Source organism: Adiantum capillus-veneris, chromosome 20 (genome assembly GCF_014529385.1).
Source record: "Adiantum capillus-veneris isolate H3 chromosome 20, ASM1452938v2, whole genome shotgun sequence".
Classification (NCBI taxonomy): domain Eukaryota; kingdom Viridiplantae; phylum Streptophyta; class Polypodiopsida; order Polypodiales; family Pteridaceae; genus Adiantum; species Adiantum capillus-veneris.
Window position 1 is genome coordinate 61,695,666 of NC_140950.1, and position 20,321 is coordinate 61,715,986.

Consider the following 20,321-nt stretch of genomic DNA (forward strand, 5'->3'; position numbering starts at 1 on the left):
CCCACGGTCTGGGCCGAGTGTGTTTAGCCGCTTGAAAGAGACTCTTAGTAGAGCCACTCACTCCGAACATGGAGCTAGCGATGTAAATAAAGGGGTGTGGAAGTAAATTCACCACCATTAATAACCAATATAGACCCCATGCTCTTGGAGAGTGTGCATGTGAATACTCCATTCACTGGACGCCCTGACTCTTCAGAGCTATTCCCCTCCGAGGTTATATTACTTGATGGTTGTTACGAGACTGGGCACCCTCCTGTTGTAGTGGTTAGCTGCAATTGGGATAGCTAGGCGTAATGGTTAATTATTTGTTGTCTATTTATTTTACTAATTGAGTTGATGATGATTTTGTAGAGTGGAATGCGGAGAGTTGATGAAGAAGCGACGGCAATTACTCTTGGCTATTTTATATTTGCACAGTATCTTAGAACATCATTTCAATAAGCCACCATGGCTCTGTAAATAGTTGTAGTGGGAACTCCCCTTATGGGTCATGCAAGAACTAATGAGCTTCACTCATTTGCAATAGTAAAGTGGTTGTAAAAAAGGGGCCTCAATTTTTGGCACCTTAAACTCAAAGTAATATATTAAATACCAACTCCACAAGAGAGGTGCCGATGGAGTTTGGGGCTAGATTTAGGCCTTTCTCTTGCAGATTCTCTTCTCTACTCTCTTAAGCTATGGTTATTTTGCTGTGTACTCTCTAATCTAATCTCCATCTCTTACACATCTCTTACACTCTCTTACAAGTTTGTCTATGTCAATTCTATGTTTACTGTGTGTGTGGGTGTCATAGTCTAGGTGTGTGTGTGCTTGGAAATTGGAAGAAGAGGTGGACAGTTTGATGGTGATTGCTTGAAAGCTTATGTTGAATATTCTAAGCGGTCGATCTCCCCCTCTTCTCCCAACAGTGGTATCAGAGCTTCAGGTTCGAGGATAAATCGGCACCAGATTTCAATTTTAAGAAGGAGTCCCTCTAATCGACAAAATCCCAATCGCAATTTATCGATTTTGCAATTCAAGGACTCGTGGAAAAATTCGAAGTATAATTGATCGAAATTGCAAAAGAAAAACTCGCCTGTTAATTGGTGGCTATTCAACGACTGATTTCCAACTCGGCTTCATAACAACCCAAATGATGGTATGTCGAGAATTCACTTTCAATTTTAATACTTAATCCTTGCGGACTGTGAAGGCAAGAAGAAAGTAGCAAGGGATTGTAGAATCCGATCAAGGATCAAAGACAGCTATGTCGACCACAATTGAAAAGAAATCGGCAAGGCTTTGAAAAAAAAAAAATCGGCAAGAGGAAAGTAAAAAAAAAAAGAAAGCTTGGAGAATCGGACGTTTTTGGCTTCGAACGATTGGCAATTTTCAAGTTTGGTAATTTGCCTTGCCTTGAGCTTCCTCATCCCCAAATTCCGCCATCCGGTTCAATTCTGTTGTGGGAAGGGCTGCCTAACAGTGCTCTCAACTATAATTCCGGCCGTGGGAAGGACCTCCAGTTCGTGATGACGACCTACATGAAATTACTCGTAGCTGCCACCGATGCGGTCTCCTAGACCTGCCGGGTAAAAGCCCTCACCTCCTCGCAGTCCGAAGCTTCCTTTGCACGGCGCTCTGAGCCAAACTCCACGCAGCGCACTGCCCGCAGCTTCCCAATTCGCCATGCAGGCTATTAAAAGCCTTTCCACACCTTTTGTAAAACCAAAGGTGGAGGATTAAAGTGTTGGCCGGTCGCCCACTGCAACAACTTGCAACTTTTGCCATTTAAATTGGCCAACCAACCAAATTAAGAAAAAAAAAAACCCTTTTGCCCCCTTTAATAAGGACCAATACACATCCCCTCTTCTCCCAACTCCAATTTCATTAGTCAAATTTCGCCAATCGAATTATTAAAAGACTTCAAGCCACCGACTCCTTCGGCCACACAAGCACTTTCTCTTGCTGTTCAAAGGAAAAATATGGGCTGTCCATTCCTCGTCAACCATATCGGACTACATTTGGTGGTTCGGATTTTGTTATGATAATTTTCGGAATCACGCTATCATCAAAGATAGCCGATTTTACGAACCAAAGTTTACAGTGAAAAGCTAAAATTACCATTATCTTTTGAGGATACGTGAGGTCGGGCGTTACAAAAATTCGATCGGCTAGCTGATGCACCGTCGGACTGTCTACTCTCTGGCAATTTCCTAGCGCATCGCCATTCTGGACTGGACGCCACCGCTCGTTCTCAGCTAAGTACATTACATTTCTGTTATTTATTTTATTTTATTCCGCATATTACATCTGTGAATATCATCAAATAGCCTTTTTAAGCATTACCATTTAATTATTTATTAAATTTTTAAAAAAAAAGAAAAAAAAAGAAAAAGAAAAGCACGCAATCATGGCACATCTTCCTCATGCACCCACGATTGCAGAGCAACTTCAAAATTTGCAGCAGTCACTCACCTATGAACGCATGCGAAGACAAGAACTTGAAGACAAATTATTGCATTCTGCACGCACCGAATCTGCACCGGCACCCAAGAACAAAATTAGCAGAAAAGCCTTCACTTTCAAAGATTTTGATGGTACTAAAGATGCTAGCACGGTTCTAGCATGGGTTAGTCAACTAGATGACTACTTTCATGATGAAGACTTTCCCGAGCGTGAAATGGTAAAGTGTGCATCCAATCATCTCACTAGCAGCGCTGCATTGTGGTGGAACGCCACCAAACAACATGGAAGAAGACCACGCACATGGAATGCATTTAAAAAAGTGTTCTTACCCCAATTTTTTCCCACACAATACAAAGCTAAGGTACGACGTCAATGGGATTTAATTCGACAGGGTAGAAATGAAGATGTACAGGGTTACACTGACCGTTTTTGGAATTGTCTAATTCAATTGCAAGCTATTGAACATGTTATTCGCAGGAAATTGAAGCGAAAGTACATATCAGGCTTGGCACTACAAATTAGTGCTGAGGTAGATATGTTCGAACCAGATTCTCTGTCAAAGGCCATTAATTTGTCTCTCAACGCAGAAAAGAAGAAAGGTGGACATTCCTCTCACACTGATCAACCTGCTAACACTAACTGCAACAAGAGACCTCCTTTTTCTCCTAACTTTGACAGAAGCAAACACCAAAGCCGTACCTTTTTCAAAAGACAAAGATTTGACAATCCTCCTACCACTGCTCAACCTCATACGAGCAACAACCACAACAACACTTAGCAACGAGGCAACCAATATCCTTTCAACCAGTGTTCTCCTTCAAATTCTAATGGTAACAAAAAGGTGAAGTGTTTTAAATGCTTTCAATATGGTCACTATGCAGATAAGTGTCCAAATGGTCATGCTAAGGGCAATGGTCGATCCAATAGCCATTCCAATGGAGTCAACAGAAATTCAAATAAAAAACCCTTCAACAACAACCGCCCCAATGGAGCTACTCTTAACCTCATCGAAGATGCTATACCTGACGACAACGAAGTGGAAGTTAACTATGGTGAGGGATATGATCCTGATTATGATAACGATGACAACCCATCCTCAGGTACTCCTATATCTCCTCACACTTTGTTTAAAGTGCAAGGCACTGTTAAGGGTGAAAATGTCACCATTCTGCTAGATGATGGTAGTAGCCATGATTTCATTTCCACACGATTGTCACAGCAACTATCACTCTCTGAAATTTCATCACCTCATAAGGTCAAAACTGTTTTTAATAATCAACGTTTTAATTGTAAAACTCAAGTCACTGTTGAAGTTTGCATTGGTAAATTCACACAAGCACGTACATTTTTGGTAGCACCACTGCATGGTCTTGATATGATTTTGGGAATGCCATTTCGTCATGAATTTGACCCGTTGATTAATTATAAAACACGTACAATGTCTCTCACTCATAATAATAAAACTTTCTCCATCCAAGCAACACTGGCACAACAAAAATTTCCACTTCTCTCTCACACTCAAGCCAAACGAGCAATTCAAAAATAGGGGAAAACATATCTAGTATTGGTAAATCAAATTTCTGCTGAAACTGAAACTTCACGTCATTCCACACACGATGAATTTCTCTCACAATTTAAAGATTGTTTCATGCATGATCTGCCACCTGGAATTCCACCATCACGCCCCGAAGACCACAAAATTGACATCATACCGGGTAGTGAACCTCCTTGTAGAGCACCTTATCGTGTAAATCCTACCGCACACAGGGAAATACAAACTCAAATTACTGATTTACTTGACCGACGCCTAATCCGACCTAGTAGTTCACCATACGGAGCTCCAGTACTTCTTGTCAAGAAGAAAAATGAAACCTTTCGTATGTGTATCGACTACAGGGCTTTAAACAAGATCACCATTAAGAATAGGTTTCCAATTTCTAGAGTGGATGACCTATTAGACAAACTGAAAGGGGCACACATCTTTAGCAAAATTGACCTTAAATCAGGATATCACCAAGTCAAAATGTTTGAACACGATGTCTACAAAACTGCTTTCAGAACACAAACTGGACACTATGAATTTCTTGTCATGCCATTTGGTTTGACAAATGCACCAGCTACATTCACACGCATGATGAATCGCATTTTCATTGACCATCAAGATTTTGTGATTGTATTTTTTGATGACATTTTGGTATTCAATAAATCTGAAGCAGAGCATAAGCAGCATTTAACACGTGTATTTGATCTGCTTGCACAAAATCACTTGTATTTGAATCCTGAAAAGAGTTCATTTTTCCAATCTGAAATTGAATATTTGGGGCATATTGTATCGGGTAAAGGAATACATGTCGATCCAAAGAAAATTGAAGCCATTCAATCCTGGCTTAGACCCAAAAACTTGCATGAGCTACGATCTTTTATTGGTCTTTGTAGCTATTACAGAAAATTTGTTCATAATTTTGCTTACAAAGCACATTATTTGACTCTCTTATTGAAGAAAAACACGCCTTATGAATGGACTGATTTGCAAGAAGGCTCGTTCAATGCACTTAAACATGCTTTGACTAATGCACCTGTATTGCAATTGCTTGATTTTGAAAAACCATTTTTTGTGGTAGTCACTGATGCTAGTGGGAAAGGTATCGGTGCAGTCCTTATGCAAGATAACCATCCAATTGCTTTTGAAAGTCGTAAATTCAAACCATCTGAAACAAAGTTCAGTACTTATGATAAAGAGTTGACTACTGTGGTACATGCATTGAAAATCTGGAAACACTATGTAATGGGTACTGACTTGATCATTAAAACTGATCAACAAAGTATCAAATATTTACTTTCTCAGCCCTTAATAGACGATAGACATATTAAGTGGGCCACTTTTATTCAAAGTTTTCAACCCAACATTCAATACCAACCTGGTAAAGAAAACGTTGTAGCTGATGCTTTGAGTAGAAGACCCTCACTTAATCATCTATCAACCATTACGGGAACTTCCTTTGACACTATGCCTGACACTTATGCACATGATGCTGACTTCAAAACGACATGGTGGCACATGCTTGATAATTCTGTACACACATTTCTCGAATACACTATTCAAGAAAACTTCTTTTATTTCAAACAAAAATTGTGTGCGACTAAACCTTTCCGTACATTAATTATTGAAGAATTGCACAAACCTCCTTATGCTGGACATAGAGGATTTGCTGCAACTTTTCAAAATTTATGTCGTGATTTCTATTGCCCTACTATGAGAATGGATGTTAAACAGTATGTGTCAACTTGTTTGATTTGTCAAAAAATCAAAGCAGCTATAGGTAAGAAATTGGGACTTTTGCACCCTCTCCCCATTCCTGAAAGACCTTGGGAACATATTTCCATGGATTTTGTTACTGGTTTCCCACTCACAACACACAAAAACGACATGATATGGACTATTATTGATCGTTTCTCTAAACAAGCGTACTTTGTTCCATGTAAGAAAACACTCAAAGCACATCAAGCTGCACTTTTGTTTCTTAAGACTGTTTTTCCACATCATGGTTTGCCTAAAGTGATTATTTCTGATCGAGACTCAAAATTTTGTAGTGCTTTTTGGACTACTATATTTGAAAATCTTGGCACTACACTTGACTTCACTTCTGCATTTCATCGTGAATCTAATGGTCAAACCGAAGTCACCAACCGTACTATTATTGACTTGTTAAAGGCTTATGTTTCTTCTCAACCTAAGAAATGGGATGATTACTTACATATTTTTCAATTTGCATACAACAACACCACTCACACTGCCACGGGTAAATCTCCATTTGAAATTGTATATGGTCACTCACTTTCTGCCATTAAACACTCACGATAACTTCACACCAAGCATGCTAACAAGCACCGCAAGGCACACCAATTCAAAGAAGGTGATCATGTTTTACTTCGCATCGAAAAACGAAGGATCAAAAGTGTTGATACTACTGTCTTTGTTAAGCTTGCTCCTCGTTTTTATGGACCTTTCAAAATTTCAGCTGTCATTAATGATGTTTCTTTTCGTTTAGACCTACCTACACATTGGCACATTCACAATGCCTTTCACATTAGTCTTTTACGCCCATTCCGAGGACCCCTACCTACACACCACATTTATGAAGACCCACCTTCACTTGTAGACCAAGAAGAGCAACTCACCCCTGACAAAATAGTTGACCATGAAACCACCACTACACGCACTGGAATGGTTTATAACCGTTATCTTTTGACTTTCAAGGGCCACCCTAGAGAGGATGCCAAATGGATGCCTGAAAAGTTTTTTCGCAACTTTCCCGACCTTCTCCACACTTTCCATCACTCACGGTCCAGTTGATTTCTCTATTGAGCAACTGAGGACAGTTGCTATCCCTGGTGGGAGGGATGTTACGAGACTGGGCACCCTCCTGTTGTAGTGGTTAGCTGCAATTGGGATAGCTGGGCGTAATGGTTAATTATGTTATGTCAGTTTATTTTACTAATTGAGTTGATGATGATTTTGTAGAGTGGAATGCGGGGAGTTGATGAAGAAGCGACGACAATTACTCTTGGCCATTTTATATTTGCACAGTATCTTAGAACATCATTTCAATAAGCCACTATGGTTCTATAAATAGTTGTAGTGGGAACTCCCCTTATGGGTCATGCAAGAACTAATGAGCTTCACTCATTTGCAAAAGTAAAGTGGTTGTAAAAGAGGGGCCTCAATTTTTGGCACCTTAAACTCAAAGTAATATATTAAATACCAACTCCACAAGAGAGGTGCCACAAGAGAGGTGCCGTGGAGTTTGGGGCTAGATTTAGGCCTTTCTCTTGCAGATTCTCTTCTCTACTCTCTTAAGCTATGGTTATTTTGCTATGTACTCTCTAATCTAGTCTCCATCTTTTACACATCTCTTACAAGTTTGTCTATGTCAATTCTATGTTTATTGTGTGTGTGGGTGTCATAGTCTAGGTGTGTGTGTGCTTGGAAATTGGAAGAAGAGGTGGACGGTTTGATGGTGATTGCTTGAAAGCTTATGTTGAATATTCTAAGTGGTCGATCTCCCCCTCTTCTCCCAACAATGGTAGAAGCCTTGCCGAAGTCCAAGAGGTTGAGTGATATATCCTTGCAGCTAGGGAAAAGGAAATCGAAAGCTTACACAAGGCAGAGCAACGGAGAGAGCTAAAGGGAAGGCCCCTATGTCAACATCCATGCTAGTCGAGCAATCGAGTGCTCTTGAATCAGCAATCACTAAAGGTCAATCCATAGAGAGCCACATTGCATCTAGTTCAAAGGACACCCCTAGCACCTCAATCCTAGATGGAGCATTTCTAAATGAAAATTGGGAGTATGAACTACAAACGGCGACTTTAATTGACCTATACATAGGTCACACCTATCACGTGGGTTGGTTAGATCCATAACGGGTGCTACTAGCGCAGAAGAGCAACAACAAAGAGTTTGTGATATCATCCATAGGGTTATTGAGCTGGAGAGGCTGAACAAAGGTATCCACATGCCTTCAACGAGTCTCATGAGATTCTTGGATACAGGGAAGGCTAAGCAACCAACTTTATCACAAATGGAGACTCCCTCGGTAAGCCCGATGGATCCTCCATATGTTGTTTCACCAGGGGTCTCAGTACAATCTGAGCCCACAAGTGATAGCTTTACCTTTCCAAGTTTAGCTCATCTTTCTCTTGATGACACCATGGCTACCATGCCTACCCCAATGATGGGCATAACAAAAAACATGCCATGGACCTCATTTATTAGTAAAGCACCGCTATATGGTGGCCCAATGCCTACAATAGTACCTACAAGTGTATATCAATCATATGCACCTATGGGTCCTCATGCTCATGTAGCTCCTACCCCTCCCATTGTTTCAACAACTTATGCTCCACGACCACAACATCCAAGCCCTTATTTCAATGAGACCATCCCAGCTAGCATTAGCATGTCACATCCCACGTCTGCTATGCCCAAGGCCACACATGAACTTTGGGCCACCACATGGCACAACATCGTACCCAACTTGGGACTCGAGGGTGATTGGCAACATTTGCTCAAGCTATTGGTCGATCTATTGCTGAAAATATGCATAACACGCTTGATAGAGAGCCTAGAAGTAAGGTAGTACAAATAGTAAAGCTCACACAAAAAATTACTGGAGACGATAATGTGAGAAAGCATATCGAAGTATTTGAACAAATATGCGATTCTCTAGGAGAACATAATGACTTGCATAAGAGTAATGCTTTAAGTCTGACTTTGAGTGGGAAGGCTGGGGATTGGTATAGGACCCTAAGGGTGGAAGAAAAAATTATTTACCCTACTCTTAGAAGATTGTTCTTGAAAGAGTACATACGAGAGGGAATCCTTTGGGGTGTAGCATCTCGGCTCCAAAAAGCCCAACAAGAGGAAGGGGAATCCGTGAGAGACTTTATTAATCGCTTAAAGCATTTGAATTCTCGTTGTAATCCAAATGACACTACAATAATAACCAATTTCTCGATAGATTCATTATAGGGGACTACGACATGAGGATATCTACAATGGCCTAGTCATTAGAGGTATCACCACTTGAGAAACAGTCACCACCAATGCGATCCAATTGGAGGACAATTTAATGATTCAAGGATAAAGAGTGTCTGTTGAGCCTAAATCTACTAGCTCGCAAGCATCAAGGCATGAGCCATAAAGCCTATTGCTAAAGAGCCAAAGATATCTGAGATGACTTTAGCAAACCTCACCAAGGCCATTCAAGAAAGTCTTAGAGACAATCGTGCGTCACAAAAAAATCATATGTATCCAAGAAGGGAGCAACAATGGTGCTCAGTTTACTATGGTCCACATAGTACCAATGAATGCCCTACGTTTAGAGTAAAAATTAATGGGAATTGCAATGCATGTGGGAGGTATGGTCATCAAGCCAAGGATTGCATAGTATTTAAACGTGTGATGCCCAATAGACCAACCTTAGCATGGACAGACAAATGTTACCAATCTTACGGAGTTACTTGTGAAATTTATGAATTCACAAACGACTCAAGGAGCCACAAGTGGCACGGTTCAAGGGAACTAAGCTCGCACGACTCAAGGAGTCCAAGAGACAAGTGTTGTAGAAGATGCAGAAGGTAGCAATGCATTACTTAAGAATATCACCATTCCTGAGTTTCACGGGGAAGAGCGTGATCGCAACAAGGATGCGGTCAATACGTTCTTACACAAAAGGAGTGATATTCATAGATTGAGACACACCCCGGATATAAAGACGGCTGTGGAAACAAGTCTATCTCTTAAAGGCAAGGCCTATAAGTGGTGGATGACATTTCCAATAGACGTTCTTCCTCCGTCTTGGGCTGCGTTTCAAGCTTCTTTCTCCAAATAATTTTTGGACTCCAATAAAGAATATAAGAATTGGTTAGCATGGGATGCAAGCCGCATGTCTGGCCTCTCTCACACACAATACCTTTCAAAGTATTGGGAAATCATATTAAAACTAGAAGGTCTAGATGAATTCCAAAAGATACGGGGTTTTAATAGGGGTCTTGACAAAGACTATCGTCTTCATGTTAAGACCCAACATACAAAAACTTTGGAAGAAGCCATCAGTCATGCGCAAAGATATGATGATGACCAAGAGAGGAAAGGAAATGTTCCCTACTCTAAGAATACTTTTGCTAAGAGCAATGTGGCTAAGAGTCAATGGCGAGGTAGATCTCTCACACGTTCCAAGAGGAATAAGAGACAATCTACCTCTCCACGCCCACAAGAGGCTAAGAAGCCTAAGCAATCACGAGATACTCCACGTGGGTCTCTTAGCACTGCTGATTTTGAGCGTGCAAAGAAACACAATTTGTGTTTTAGATGTCTTTCAGACCAACATAACAAGAAAGATTGTCCTCTTTTGCAAGGCAAAGAAAAGGCCATGCACACGGTGCAACACCTCACATTAGATTCATCTCCTAAATATTGTGATGTAGAGGTTCTTCATATGGAAGAAAAGCATAAGTGTTGTGTGCCTGCTTCAATGTGGCAACCCACCTTTGGTCCCCATGATTTGATTCACATGCATGGCACTATTAACGGACAACGTGTTCATATTTTAGTGGATGATGGTGCAACTCATAACTTCTTGAACTATAAGCTAATCAAGAAATTGAAGCTTACATAGACTCCCTGCTCTCACAAGTATGTGGTGGAGTAGATGTCTGGGAATGATAAAGAAGTATGGGACACGGTAGTTCAAGGGGTTGAGCTTATTGTTCAAGACCATACGATGACCCTTGACTGCCAAGTTATGAACATGGACCGTGCTGATGTAGTTTTAGGATGGGAGTGGCTGCATGGGTTAGGAAACACATTGCACACTAGTTATGAACACAACTCCTTATCCTTTATGGCCAATGGTAAACATGTGCTTTTGCCTGGTGAGAAAAACATACCATTTGCACCTCTTATATGTTCAGCCGAGCTTTCTATTTTGCAGAAAGCAGATTTAATAGATGAAGTCTTTTTGTGTTACTGCTTGTCTCCAAGTCTTGTGAATTCTCAAGAGCAAAGTGCGGTGAATTCTAGTAATGGTATGCAAAGTGCAATGAATTCTAATGGTATGCAAAGTGCAACGAATCTATTGGTAAAAAAGAAAGATGGTACTATGAGCATGTGTGTAGATTATCGCGGATTAAATGCGATAACCATCAAGAACAAGTATCCTCTGCCTCAAGTGGATGAGTTGTTTGATCAACTCCATGGGGCAGGATACTATACGAAGATAGATCTTCGTTCAGGATACCACCCGGTACGTATCCTACTGCAAGATATCTCCAAAACTGCCTTTAGAACATGGTTCGGGCATTTTGAATTTTTGGTAATGCCTTTTGGTCTAATCAATGCTCCAGCTACATTTATGACACTCATGGATAGTGTCTTACGTCCCTATCTTGGAAAATTTGTTGTGGTTTTCCTTGATGACATTCTCATTTACAGTAAGACTGAAGAAGAACACATAGAACACTTACGATTAGTGTTCGAACAGCTACGAGCTCACTCATTGTATGCTAAGCAAAGCAAGTGCGATTTTTTTAGCACTAGTTTGGTACCAAAACAGGACACTTTAAGTGTCCTTGTTTAACAAATTTAAATTAAATGCTACTTGCATTAGACAGTTTATTTAAGAAAACCCTCTTGATATGCTTAAATATGTTAGCTAGAGGGTCTTTTAAAAATATAACCTTGCATTTTAGAATGTATCATGATCAAGAACTATACTCATCAAGTTGACCCTCGTAAGACTGCGATTCATGATTTGAAGAAATCACCTTTATAAGCTCAAGAAAAAATGAAGCGACCTTGTAGAAAAATTTAGGTGACTCTTCCACAATTTTGCAATAGATAATTGAGAGTTTCATGTGCCAAAAAATTGACTTTGGAGTATATAAAATAATGGAAAGTTCCATGTGTTTGATAAGATCATTTGAAGCATATCATTGTATACAAAGAAAAATATGTTTCTGATATATTTGTGAGTTTTAGAAAGTGATACATTGGTTGCCCTTTCCATTGAGCACTCAAGGTGGCAAGTAGAAGGGCTTTGGTATACAGAAATTATTGGATCATTTTGAATATTCAAAACTGCATAAGAGAAAACTTTCATATTTTCATTCTTGAGACATAAGCATTCAAAACTTCAAATAATATCAAACTTTCCCTGTAGATCAACTAAATGTATCAAAGTACGTGGTACATACACAATTGGGGTGCCTAAAACCTTGGTTTCAATGTTATTATGGAGAACTCAAGATTTTCAAGAGTTTTTGCACGATAAAAAATTCAAGATAGAGTTCAAGCAACGAGATTTAATTGAGTTAGGGAGCCCAAAAAATACATAGTCTCTTGGTTTAAACATATAAAATCATTTGTAGTTGTCAAATTGCAACTAGAATAGTACCAATTTCATGAGGGGGCCTTTGGAATACCAAAATTATGCTCTTATTCAGCATGTGCTCAAGTATGAAATTATGTCTATAGCTTGCATGTGACTTGAAAACTTATCATTGAAGTGCATTCCATTATTTTGCAACAATAAGTGCTAACACTTGGCTTTTATAAACATAAAAAAGGCCACCTCTACAAAAAGATATAATAATTTTATGATTTTTTTGGCAAAACAGCTTGAAATTTTACTAAAATTTATGTCTTAGAACTTACCATAATTCTCTCCATATAGATTGTATTTTGATATGGAGAAAAATCTAGTGTTTTCTTTCTCTCATAACCAATCTATGGTAGAAGGAAGGAGTAAAAAACATCTTTCTAGCTTGACAAATAAATTACCAAAACTTGATAGAAAAACATGACACATTAGTGTCTCAGGACACTTAAGTGTTCAATTACAGAACTAATGTTAAAACAAAGATACATTACCTCGGTCATGTGATCTCTTATTCTGGCATCAAGATGGACACTAACAAGGTCGCTGCCATTCTTCGATGGCCACATCCCAACACAGTTGAGGAGCTTCAAATATTTTTAGGCATGGCTAGATTTTATCGACAGTATATCCGTGACTATGCCAAAATCATTGTTCATATGACGGATCAACTTAAAGCAAAAGGTAAGACCTTTTCTTGGGAAGAAGCACAAAAACGCAATTTCGAACAACTCAAGGTAGCTATAGCCACTGCTCCCATCCTAGCAATCGTCGACCCACTTAAGCCATTTGTGGTAGAGACTGATGCTAGTGATAAATCCATTGGTGTGGTACTTCTCCAGGAGAGAAGACCTATAGCCTTTGAAAGTAAAAAGTTAGATAGAGCTCAACAGAATTATTCTGTTTATGAGAGAGAGCTCTATGTCGTAATTCACGCTTTACGACAGTGGCGACACTATTTATATGGTGACGAGTTTGAAGTAGTTTTTGACCATGAGAGTATCAAATGGTTTACTACTCAAACAGACTTGAAGGGCTGTGCGCGTATGTCGCACGTGTCAATGCAAGGAACTTGCCGATACACCATGTGCGAGCCACAAATGGCTCCAAGCACACAACAAGCCTAAACTAGTAAGCTCAAAGATGACGATGGTGTGTCACTCACCGCTCTACGCTTGCTTCGTGGAGGATTTCTCGCCGCGAAGAAGAGGGAGACGCTGCTACGCCGCGCTCAACCGCTTCGCCGCCGTCGTGCCTTCGTAATGCTCGATCGCACACACACTCTCTCTCTCTCTCACGCATACACACACACACACACACACAAGGAGATGAAGAAGAAGAAGATGGAGATGGAGCAAGAGCACTCTTCAATTGCACAAATGAGAGAATGAGTGAATTTTAGGTTTAGTTGACTTTTATATGAGCTCACTCCATTCACACTTGGGCGCCCATGCTTAGCCAACTAATCCCTTGAATGTTCCAGTTAGAGTGCGCCTCTCATCGGCAATCACTCTTACCCTTTTCCTTTTGGATCGACAAGCCCGGTACCTGACTGTACCAAGTAAATAGTACAACGTCCGTCGTAGGTGATATGGTGTCCGTGAGCCGTGAGGGTTAACATGCCCCCCTTCCTGATGTAGATTCCGTCCTCGGAAGCTATTGAGTTGAAGCTTGTTTGTCGACGTGGAAGTCTCCTAAGAGTAGGGTAAATCGTTTTTTCTTCCACCCTTAGGGTTCTATACCAATCCCCAGTCTTTCGAGTTAAGGTTAGGCTTAAAGCATTGCTCTTATGTAGGTCATTGTGTTCTCCTAGAGAATCGCATATTTGTTCAAACACTTCGATATGCTTTCTCACATCCCCGTCTCCACTAAATTTTTGTGTGCGCTTGGCTATTTGTACCGCCTTACTTCTAGGCTCTCTATTAGGCGTGTTACGCATATTCTCAACAATAGATCGACCAATAGCTTGAGCAAATGTTGCCAAGTCACATAAGTGAGCAGGTACCGTGGGTGGAGGTGCTCTAGAGACTACATGTGGAGTAGGTATTGGCATTGGGCTTGGCACATAGGAATCCCTTGGGTTCCACGTTGGGTATGATGTTGTGCTATGTGGTGGTCCAAAGTTCATATGTGTGGCCCTAGGCATAGCAGACGTCAGATGTGACATGCTAATGCTAGCCGGTATAGTCCCATGGAAATAAGAACTTGGGTGTTGTGGGTGTGGAGCATATGTAGTTGAGACAATGGGAGGGGTAGGGACTACATGAGTACGAGGACCCATGGGTGTATACGTTTGGTACACACTTGTAGGTACTGTTGCATGCATTGAGCTACCATGTAGCGGTGCTTTACTAACAAATGAGGTCCATGGCGTGTTTCTTGGCATGCCCATCATTGGGATAGGCATGGTAGCCGTGGTGTCATCAAGGGAAAGATGAGCTAGACTTGGAAAGGTGAAGCTATCACTTGTGGGCTCAGATTGCACCAAGACCCTTGGTGAAACAACATATGGAGGATCCATCGGACTTACCGAGGGAGTCTCCATTTGCGATAAGGTCGGTTGTTTAGCCTTTCCTGTATCTAAGAATCTCATGAGACCCGTTGAAGGCATGTTGATCCCCTTGTTCTGTCTCTCTAACTCAATGACCCTATGGATGACCTCACAAACTCTTTGTTGTTGATCCTCTACACTAGTAGCGCCCATTGTGGATTGTAGGACATCTAACCAACCCACGTGATAGGTGTGACCTGTGTATAGGTCGGTCAGAGTTTCCGTTTGTAGTTCATACTCCCAGTTCTCATTTAAGAACACTCCATCTAGGATTGAGGTGCTAGGCGTGTCCTTTGAGCTAGATGCAATGTTGCTTTCTAGGGGTTGGCCCTTAGCGGTTACTAAATCAGGAGCACTTGATTGCTCTCTTAGCAAGGATATTGACATAGGAGTTTTCACTTTTAACTCTCTTCGTTGCTCCGCTTTGTGTAAGCTCTCGACTTCCTTTTCCCTCACTGCAAGGATATATCACTCAACCTCTTGCACTTCGGCAAGGCTTCTACCATCGGGTAATATGACCTCGGAGGGAAATAACTCTGAAGAGTCAGGAGGTGCAGTGAATGAAGTATTCACGTGCACATTCTCTAACGGTATAGAGTCTATGTTTGTCATGAATGGAGAATTTACTTCCCCACCCCCCTCATTTACATCATTAGCTCCATGTTCGGAGCGAGTGGCTCTACTAAAGGTTTCCTTCAGGCGGCTAAGCACACTCGGCCGTACCGACGACCCATGGCATGCATGTCTTGGCTCGAGCTATCGGGATTAGGCATTGGGAAACCCTCCATGTCATCGTAGTCAGAGGAAGAGTCACTAGCCGCTATGTTCGGGTCTTGGTTTGTACTACCTTGGGTCCCCGTCGAGGGTCCAGAACCTAAAGTAGGTGGATATTGAGAACTCACGTAAGACGAAATTCTCTCTAGTTGCTCCGTCTCTAGCATACGACCAGAGCGCAGATGCATGTGCCTTTGGCACCCTACAAACGTTAGCGAATAACCTCGAAGGTTAACCACTTACCTTTTTTAAGCGTCCGTTTTCACTCGTGTTTTTTACATTTTTAATGTTTTTTAATGTTTGATTTTTTTTATTAAAGTGTTGTGATAGCTCGAAATGAGCGTATCACTTAGAGGGTCGCTGTGTGCTTTACAGCACAATTTTCGGGCATCTGAAGTTCCGTAGGTCCTCAAAAAATCGATTTTTAGCTACGCGTGAAGCCAAAATTCGTAATTTTAGAAGGCGACCGAGGCCTAGGCCTGAGCGTGAGCTTGGGCTTGGGTCTGGGAGATATTCCTGATCCCGGTACTACCTTTAATTTTTTTAATAAAAAAAAAGGATAAGGTCGCCGTGGCCTGTGCGAGAGCACACACACACACACACACTCTATCTACCTACTTCTAACTAATACACCTACTATTACACACTAACACACTCTATTAGCTCTCATAGATCTACTTCCTACTTACTGTACATAGAAAACTAACAACCTTAGTACACAGAGAATAAACACAATACCTTTGAAAACTCCATTAACAAAGAAAACTAACAACCTTAATACACAGTACCTTTCAAAACTCCATTAACAAAAAAAAAACACAGTATAACACCAAATCCCTCTTCTCAACACACACACCCTCCTTCCTTACCTTTCCTACAATAGAAATTGCACCACAAAAGAAGCACAAAGTGCCATTCAAGCTTAGTGTATGGCATTCCCCGGCAACGGCGTCAAAAATGTGCGCGTATGTCGCACGTGTCAATGCAAGGAACTTGCCGATACACCGTGTGCGAGCCACAAATGGCTCCAAGCACACAACAAGCCTAAACTAGTGAGCTCAAAGATGACGATGGTGTGTCATTCACCGCTCTACGCTTGCTTCGTGGAGGATTCCTCGCCGCGAAGAAGAGGGAGACGCCGCTACACCGCGCTCAACCGCTTCGCCGCCATCTTGACTTCGTAATGCTCGATCGCACACACTCTCTCTCTCTCTCTCTCTCTCTCTCACACACACACACACACACACAAGGAGATGAAGAAGAAGAAGATGGAGATGGAGCAAGAGCACTCTTCAATTGCACAAATGAGAGAATGAGTGAATTTTAGGTTTAGTTGACTTTTATATGAGCTCACCCCATTCACACTTGGGCGCCCATGCTTAGCCAACTAATCCCTTGAATGTTCTAGTTAGAGTGCGCCTCTCATTGGCGATCACTCTTACCCTTTTCCTATTGGACGGACAAGCCCGGTACCTGACTGTACCAAGTAAATAGTACAACGTCCGTCGTAGGTGATATGGTGTCCATGAGCCGTGAGGGTTAACAAGGGCCGTAAAGCTAGATGGGCAGAAATCCTTCAAGATTATGACTGTAAGCTACGATATCGCAAGGGGCGATATAATGTAGTAGCGGATGCACTAAGTCGGATGCCTCAGATTAATTCATTTGCTTTCACGAAACTAAAGAGTGGATTTTTGGAGTCATTACGTGGCAAGTGTGCACAAGATCAATCATATGCTAAAGTGTGGAGTAAGTTTTAAAAGGGGATCCCTCACACTTACATGTCTCTTAACAGCCAGATCAACATGTCTCTGCACGCGCGGATAGAAACTCCAACACACAGAGCTCCAGCCCTACTCAGGAAGAGCTTAAGCGATGGAAGAATTTTTCCATTGATGATGGCTACTTACTCCACAAAGGTAGAGTATGTGTGCCAAAGGACTCAGACACTAGACACCAAATCTTATTTGAGTGTCACGATAGTCCAAGTGCTGGTCATCCAGGTATTCGTAAGACGTATGCCTTAGTTCGACGGAAAATTTATTGGCCGGGCTTACATCATGATGTTCAAGAGTACGTACTAAACTACCAAGTTAATAAAGCAGAGCGCCTCAAGGTAGGTGACCTTTTACATCCTTTAGAGATTCCACAAGGTAAGTGGGAGAGTATCTCTATGGATTTTGTAGTAGGACTACCTACTACAAATCGTGGCAATGATGCCATTTGGGTAATTGTAGACCGTCTCACAAAGATGGGTCGATTCATTCCCACTAAGACTACGGTTAAGACACCAAAATTAGCACGGCTATTTGTAGAGCATATATATAAACTCTACGGTCTTCCAGCTAGTATCATTAGTGACAGAGATCGAAAGTTCGATAATCACTTTTGGAGAGCTGTGTTCCAAAAGTTGGAAACTAAACTTAATCTAAGTACGGCTGATCATCCAGAAATGGATGGTCAAACAGAAAGAGTTAATCAAGTGCTAGAGGATATGCTACGAGTATACGTTAGCAAGAAGCAAACCAATTGGGAAGACTACTTACCTATATTGGAATTTGCTTATAATAGTAGCATGTGACTACAGGGTTTAGTCCATTTATGCTTTTGTATGGATATCAACCTAGATCACCCGTTACGGTGGGGTTGGCTAAGGACAAGATACAACAAGCGAAGGATTTTCTCCAAGACCATTTTGACATGCTTCGAGTTGCTCGACAGAATGTTAAGTAAGCTCAAAATTGATATAAGAAGTACATAGATGAGCATTGACGTCTTGCTACTTTCGAAGAAGGAGACAAGGTTTTCCTCAAAGTTTCGGAGCATTCAGAAAGTCTGAACACGGGAAAAGTTTCTAAACTTTCACCACGCTATTGTGGACCGTTTACCATTCTCAAACGTATAGGTCAAGTGGCTTATAAGTTAGCTCTTCCAGAGCACTCACGAGTTCATCCTGTTTTTCATGTTAGCCGTTTACGAAAACAGCTAGGACATAATGATAATGTCATTGACACAAGTGTGTTGGTTGACCTTATTGCACCACCAAGCATTCCTCATGAGCCCAAAAAGATTTTGGATTCTCATGAGCTTCGCATCAGAGATCATGTCAGACGACAGGTGTTGGTAAAATGGCTAGATAGACTTGAAGAAGGGTCTACATGGGAGAATGTCTCCGCACTTAAGAAATTTTTTCCTACGTTCGTTTTCGAGGACGAAAACGATTCTCCAAGGGGGGGGGTAATGTGGATTGGGTTCACCTAGCAGCAACCATAGACACTTGGGGAAATAGGAAGACGATCTGGGTAACATCTGAGGGGGATGAAATGCCATAACTCGTACCTTTAAATATGATAGGAGCAATGCATATAGCTTCTGATGACCTACCAGATGAAGGCTTGACTGACATTGGAACCAGTAGCGTCTCAAATGACTATATCCCACACGATTTAGTACCAATCATCAATTGAAATTGACTCTGAAAACGAAGAATCTGAGTTAAATCTTGGGGAAAATGTGGAGACAAACCATTCAAGGCCCAGTGGTACCCTAGATTCTGCACTAGAGATAGGTCGTAAATCAAAAATTAGACAAGAGGAGTAAGAGATATAAGAGGCGACAATATCGAGCAAATACGTGTGCTAGAATAAATGAAAAGAAATCTACCACAGAATGGCTTAATTATATGGGGGCATGTGATGCTCATTGAAAGTTGGTAGATAATTGGGGTGAATACCTTCAAAGCGTCATGTGGTGCAATCCACAACCCATTGACATCACACAACTAGAAGCTACAAAGAAGCCAAAGTTGAGCCGTACTATAAGGAGATGACAAAATCGTGAGCTAACTCAACAACAAAAGGAAGCGGAAGAGAAATCACAGTCCACAGAACAACAAGATCCCACAGATTTACATCCTGCACCTGAGCATTTCAAATCCTACACCACGGAGGAGCGTAACATTGTGTATACAAAGGCCCAGAGAACACCTACCAATGGAAGTAATGGAGTCTATGATGGTCTAGCAATAGTTAAGGAAATAGAGTTAGCGGACCTAGGTGAGGAGTCCAAACCTGTTTTCATTGTGACAGAGACTGAGGAATATGTACTTAAGGAGCTTCTCAAGGCATTCAAGGATATATTTGCTTGGACATATCATGATATGAAAGGTGGAAATTCCGTGGTGCAACACACAATTCCCATGAATAGCGTGGCTAAACCAGTCCAGCAACGACCCTGCCCAATGAATCCTAAGTATGCAAAGACTGTTCAAGAAGAGATTGAGAAGCTTGTCAAATGCGGATTCATATACCCTATTGAGCACTCAGAATGGGTGTCTCCAATAGTTATTGTGCCAAAAAAGAATGGGAAACTCAGAGTGTGCGTGAATCGAAAGAAGGTCAATGCCACCACTAGGAGAGACCATTACCCCTTGCCCCTCTCTTAATAATCTATCAACTATTACGGGTATTTCATTTGATTCTATGCCTGACACTTATGCATAAGATGATGATTTCAAAATCACATGATTGCATATGTTCGACAATTTTGTGCCCACGTTTTTGGAATACACTATTCAAGAAAACTTTCTTTATTTCAAACACAAATTGTGTGTA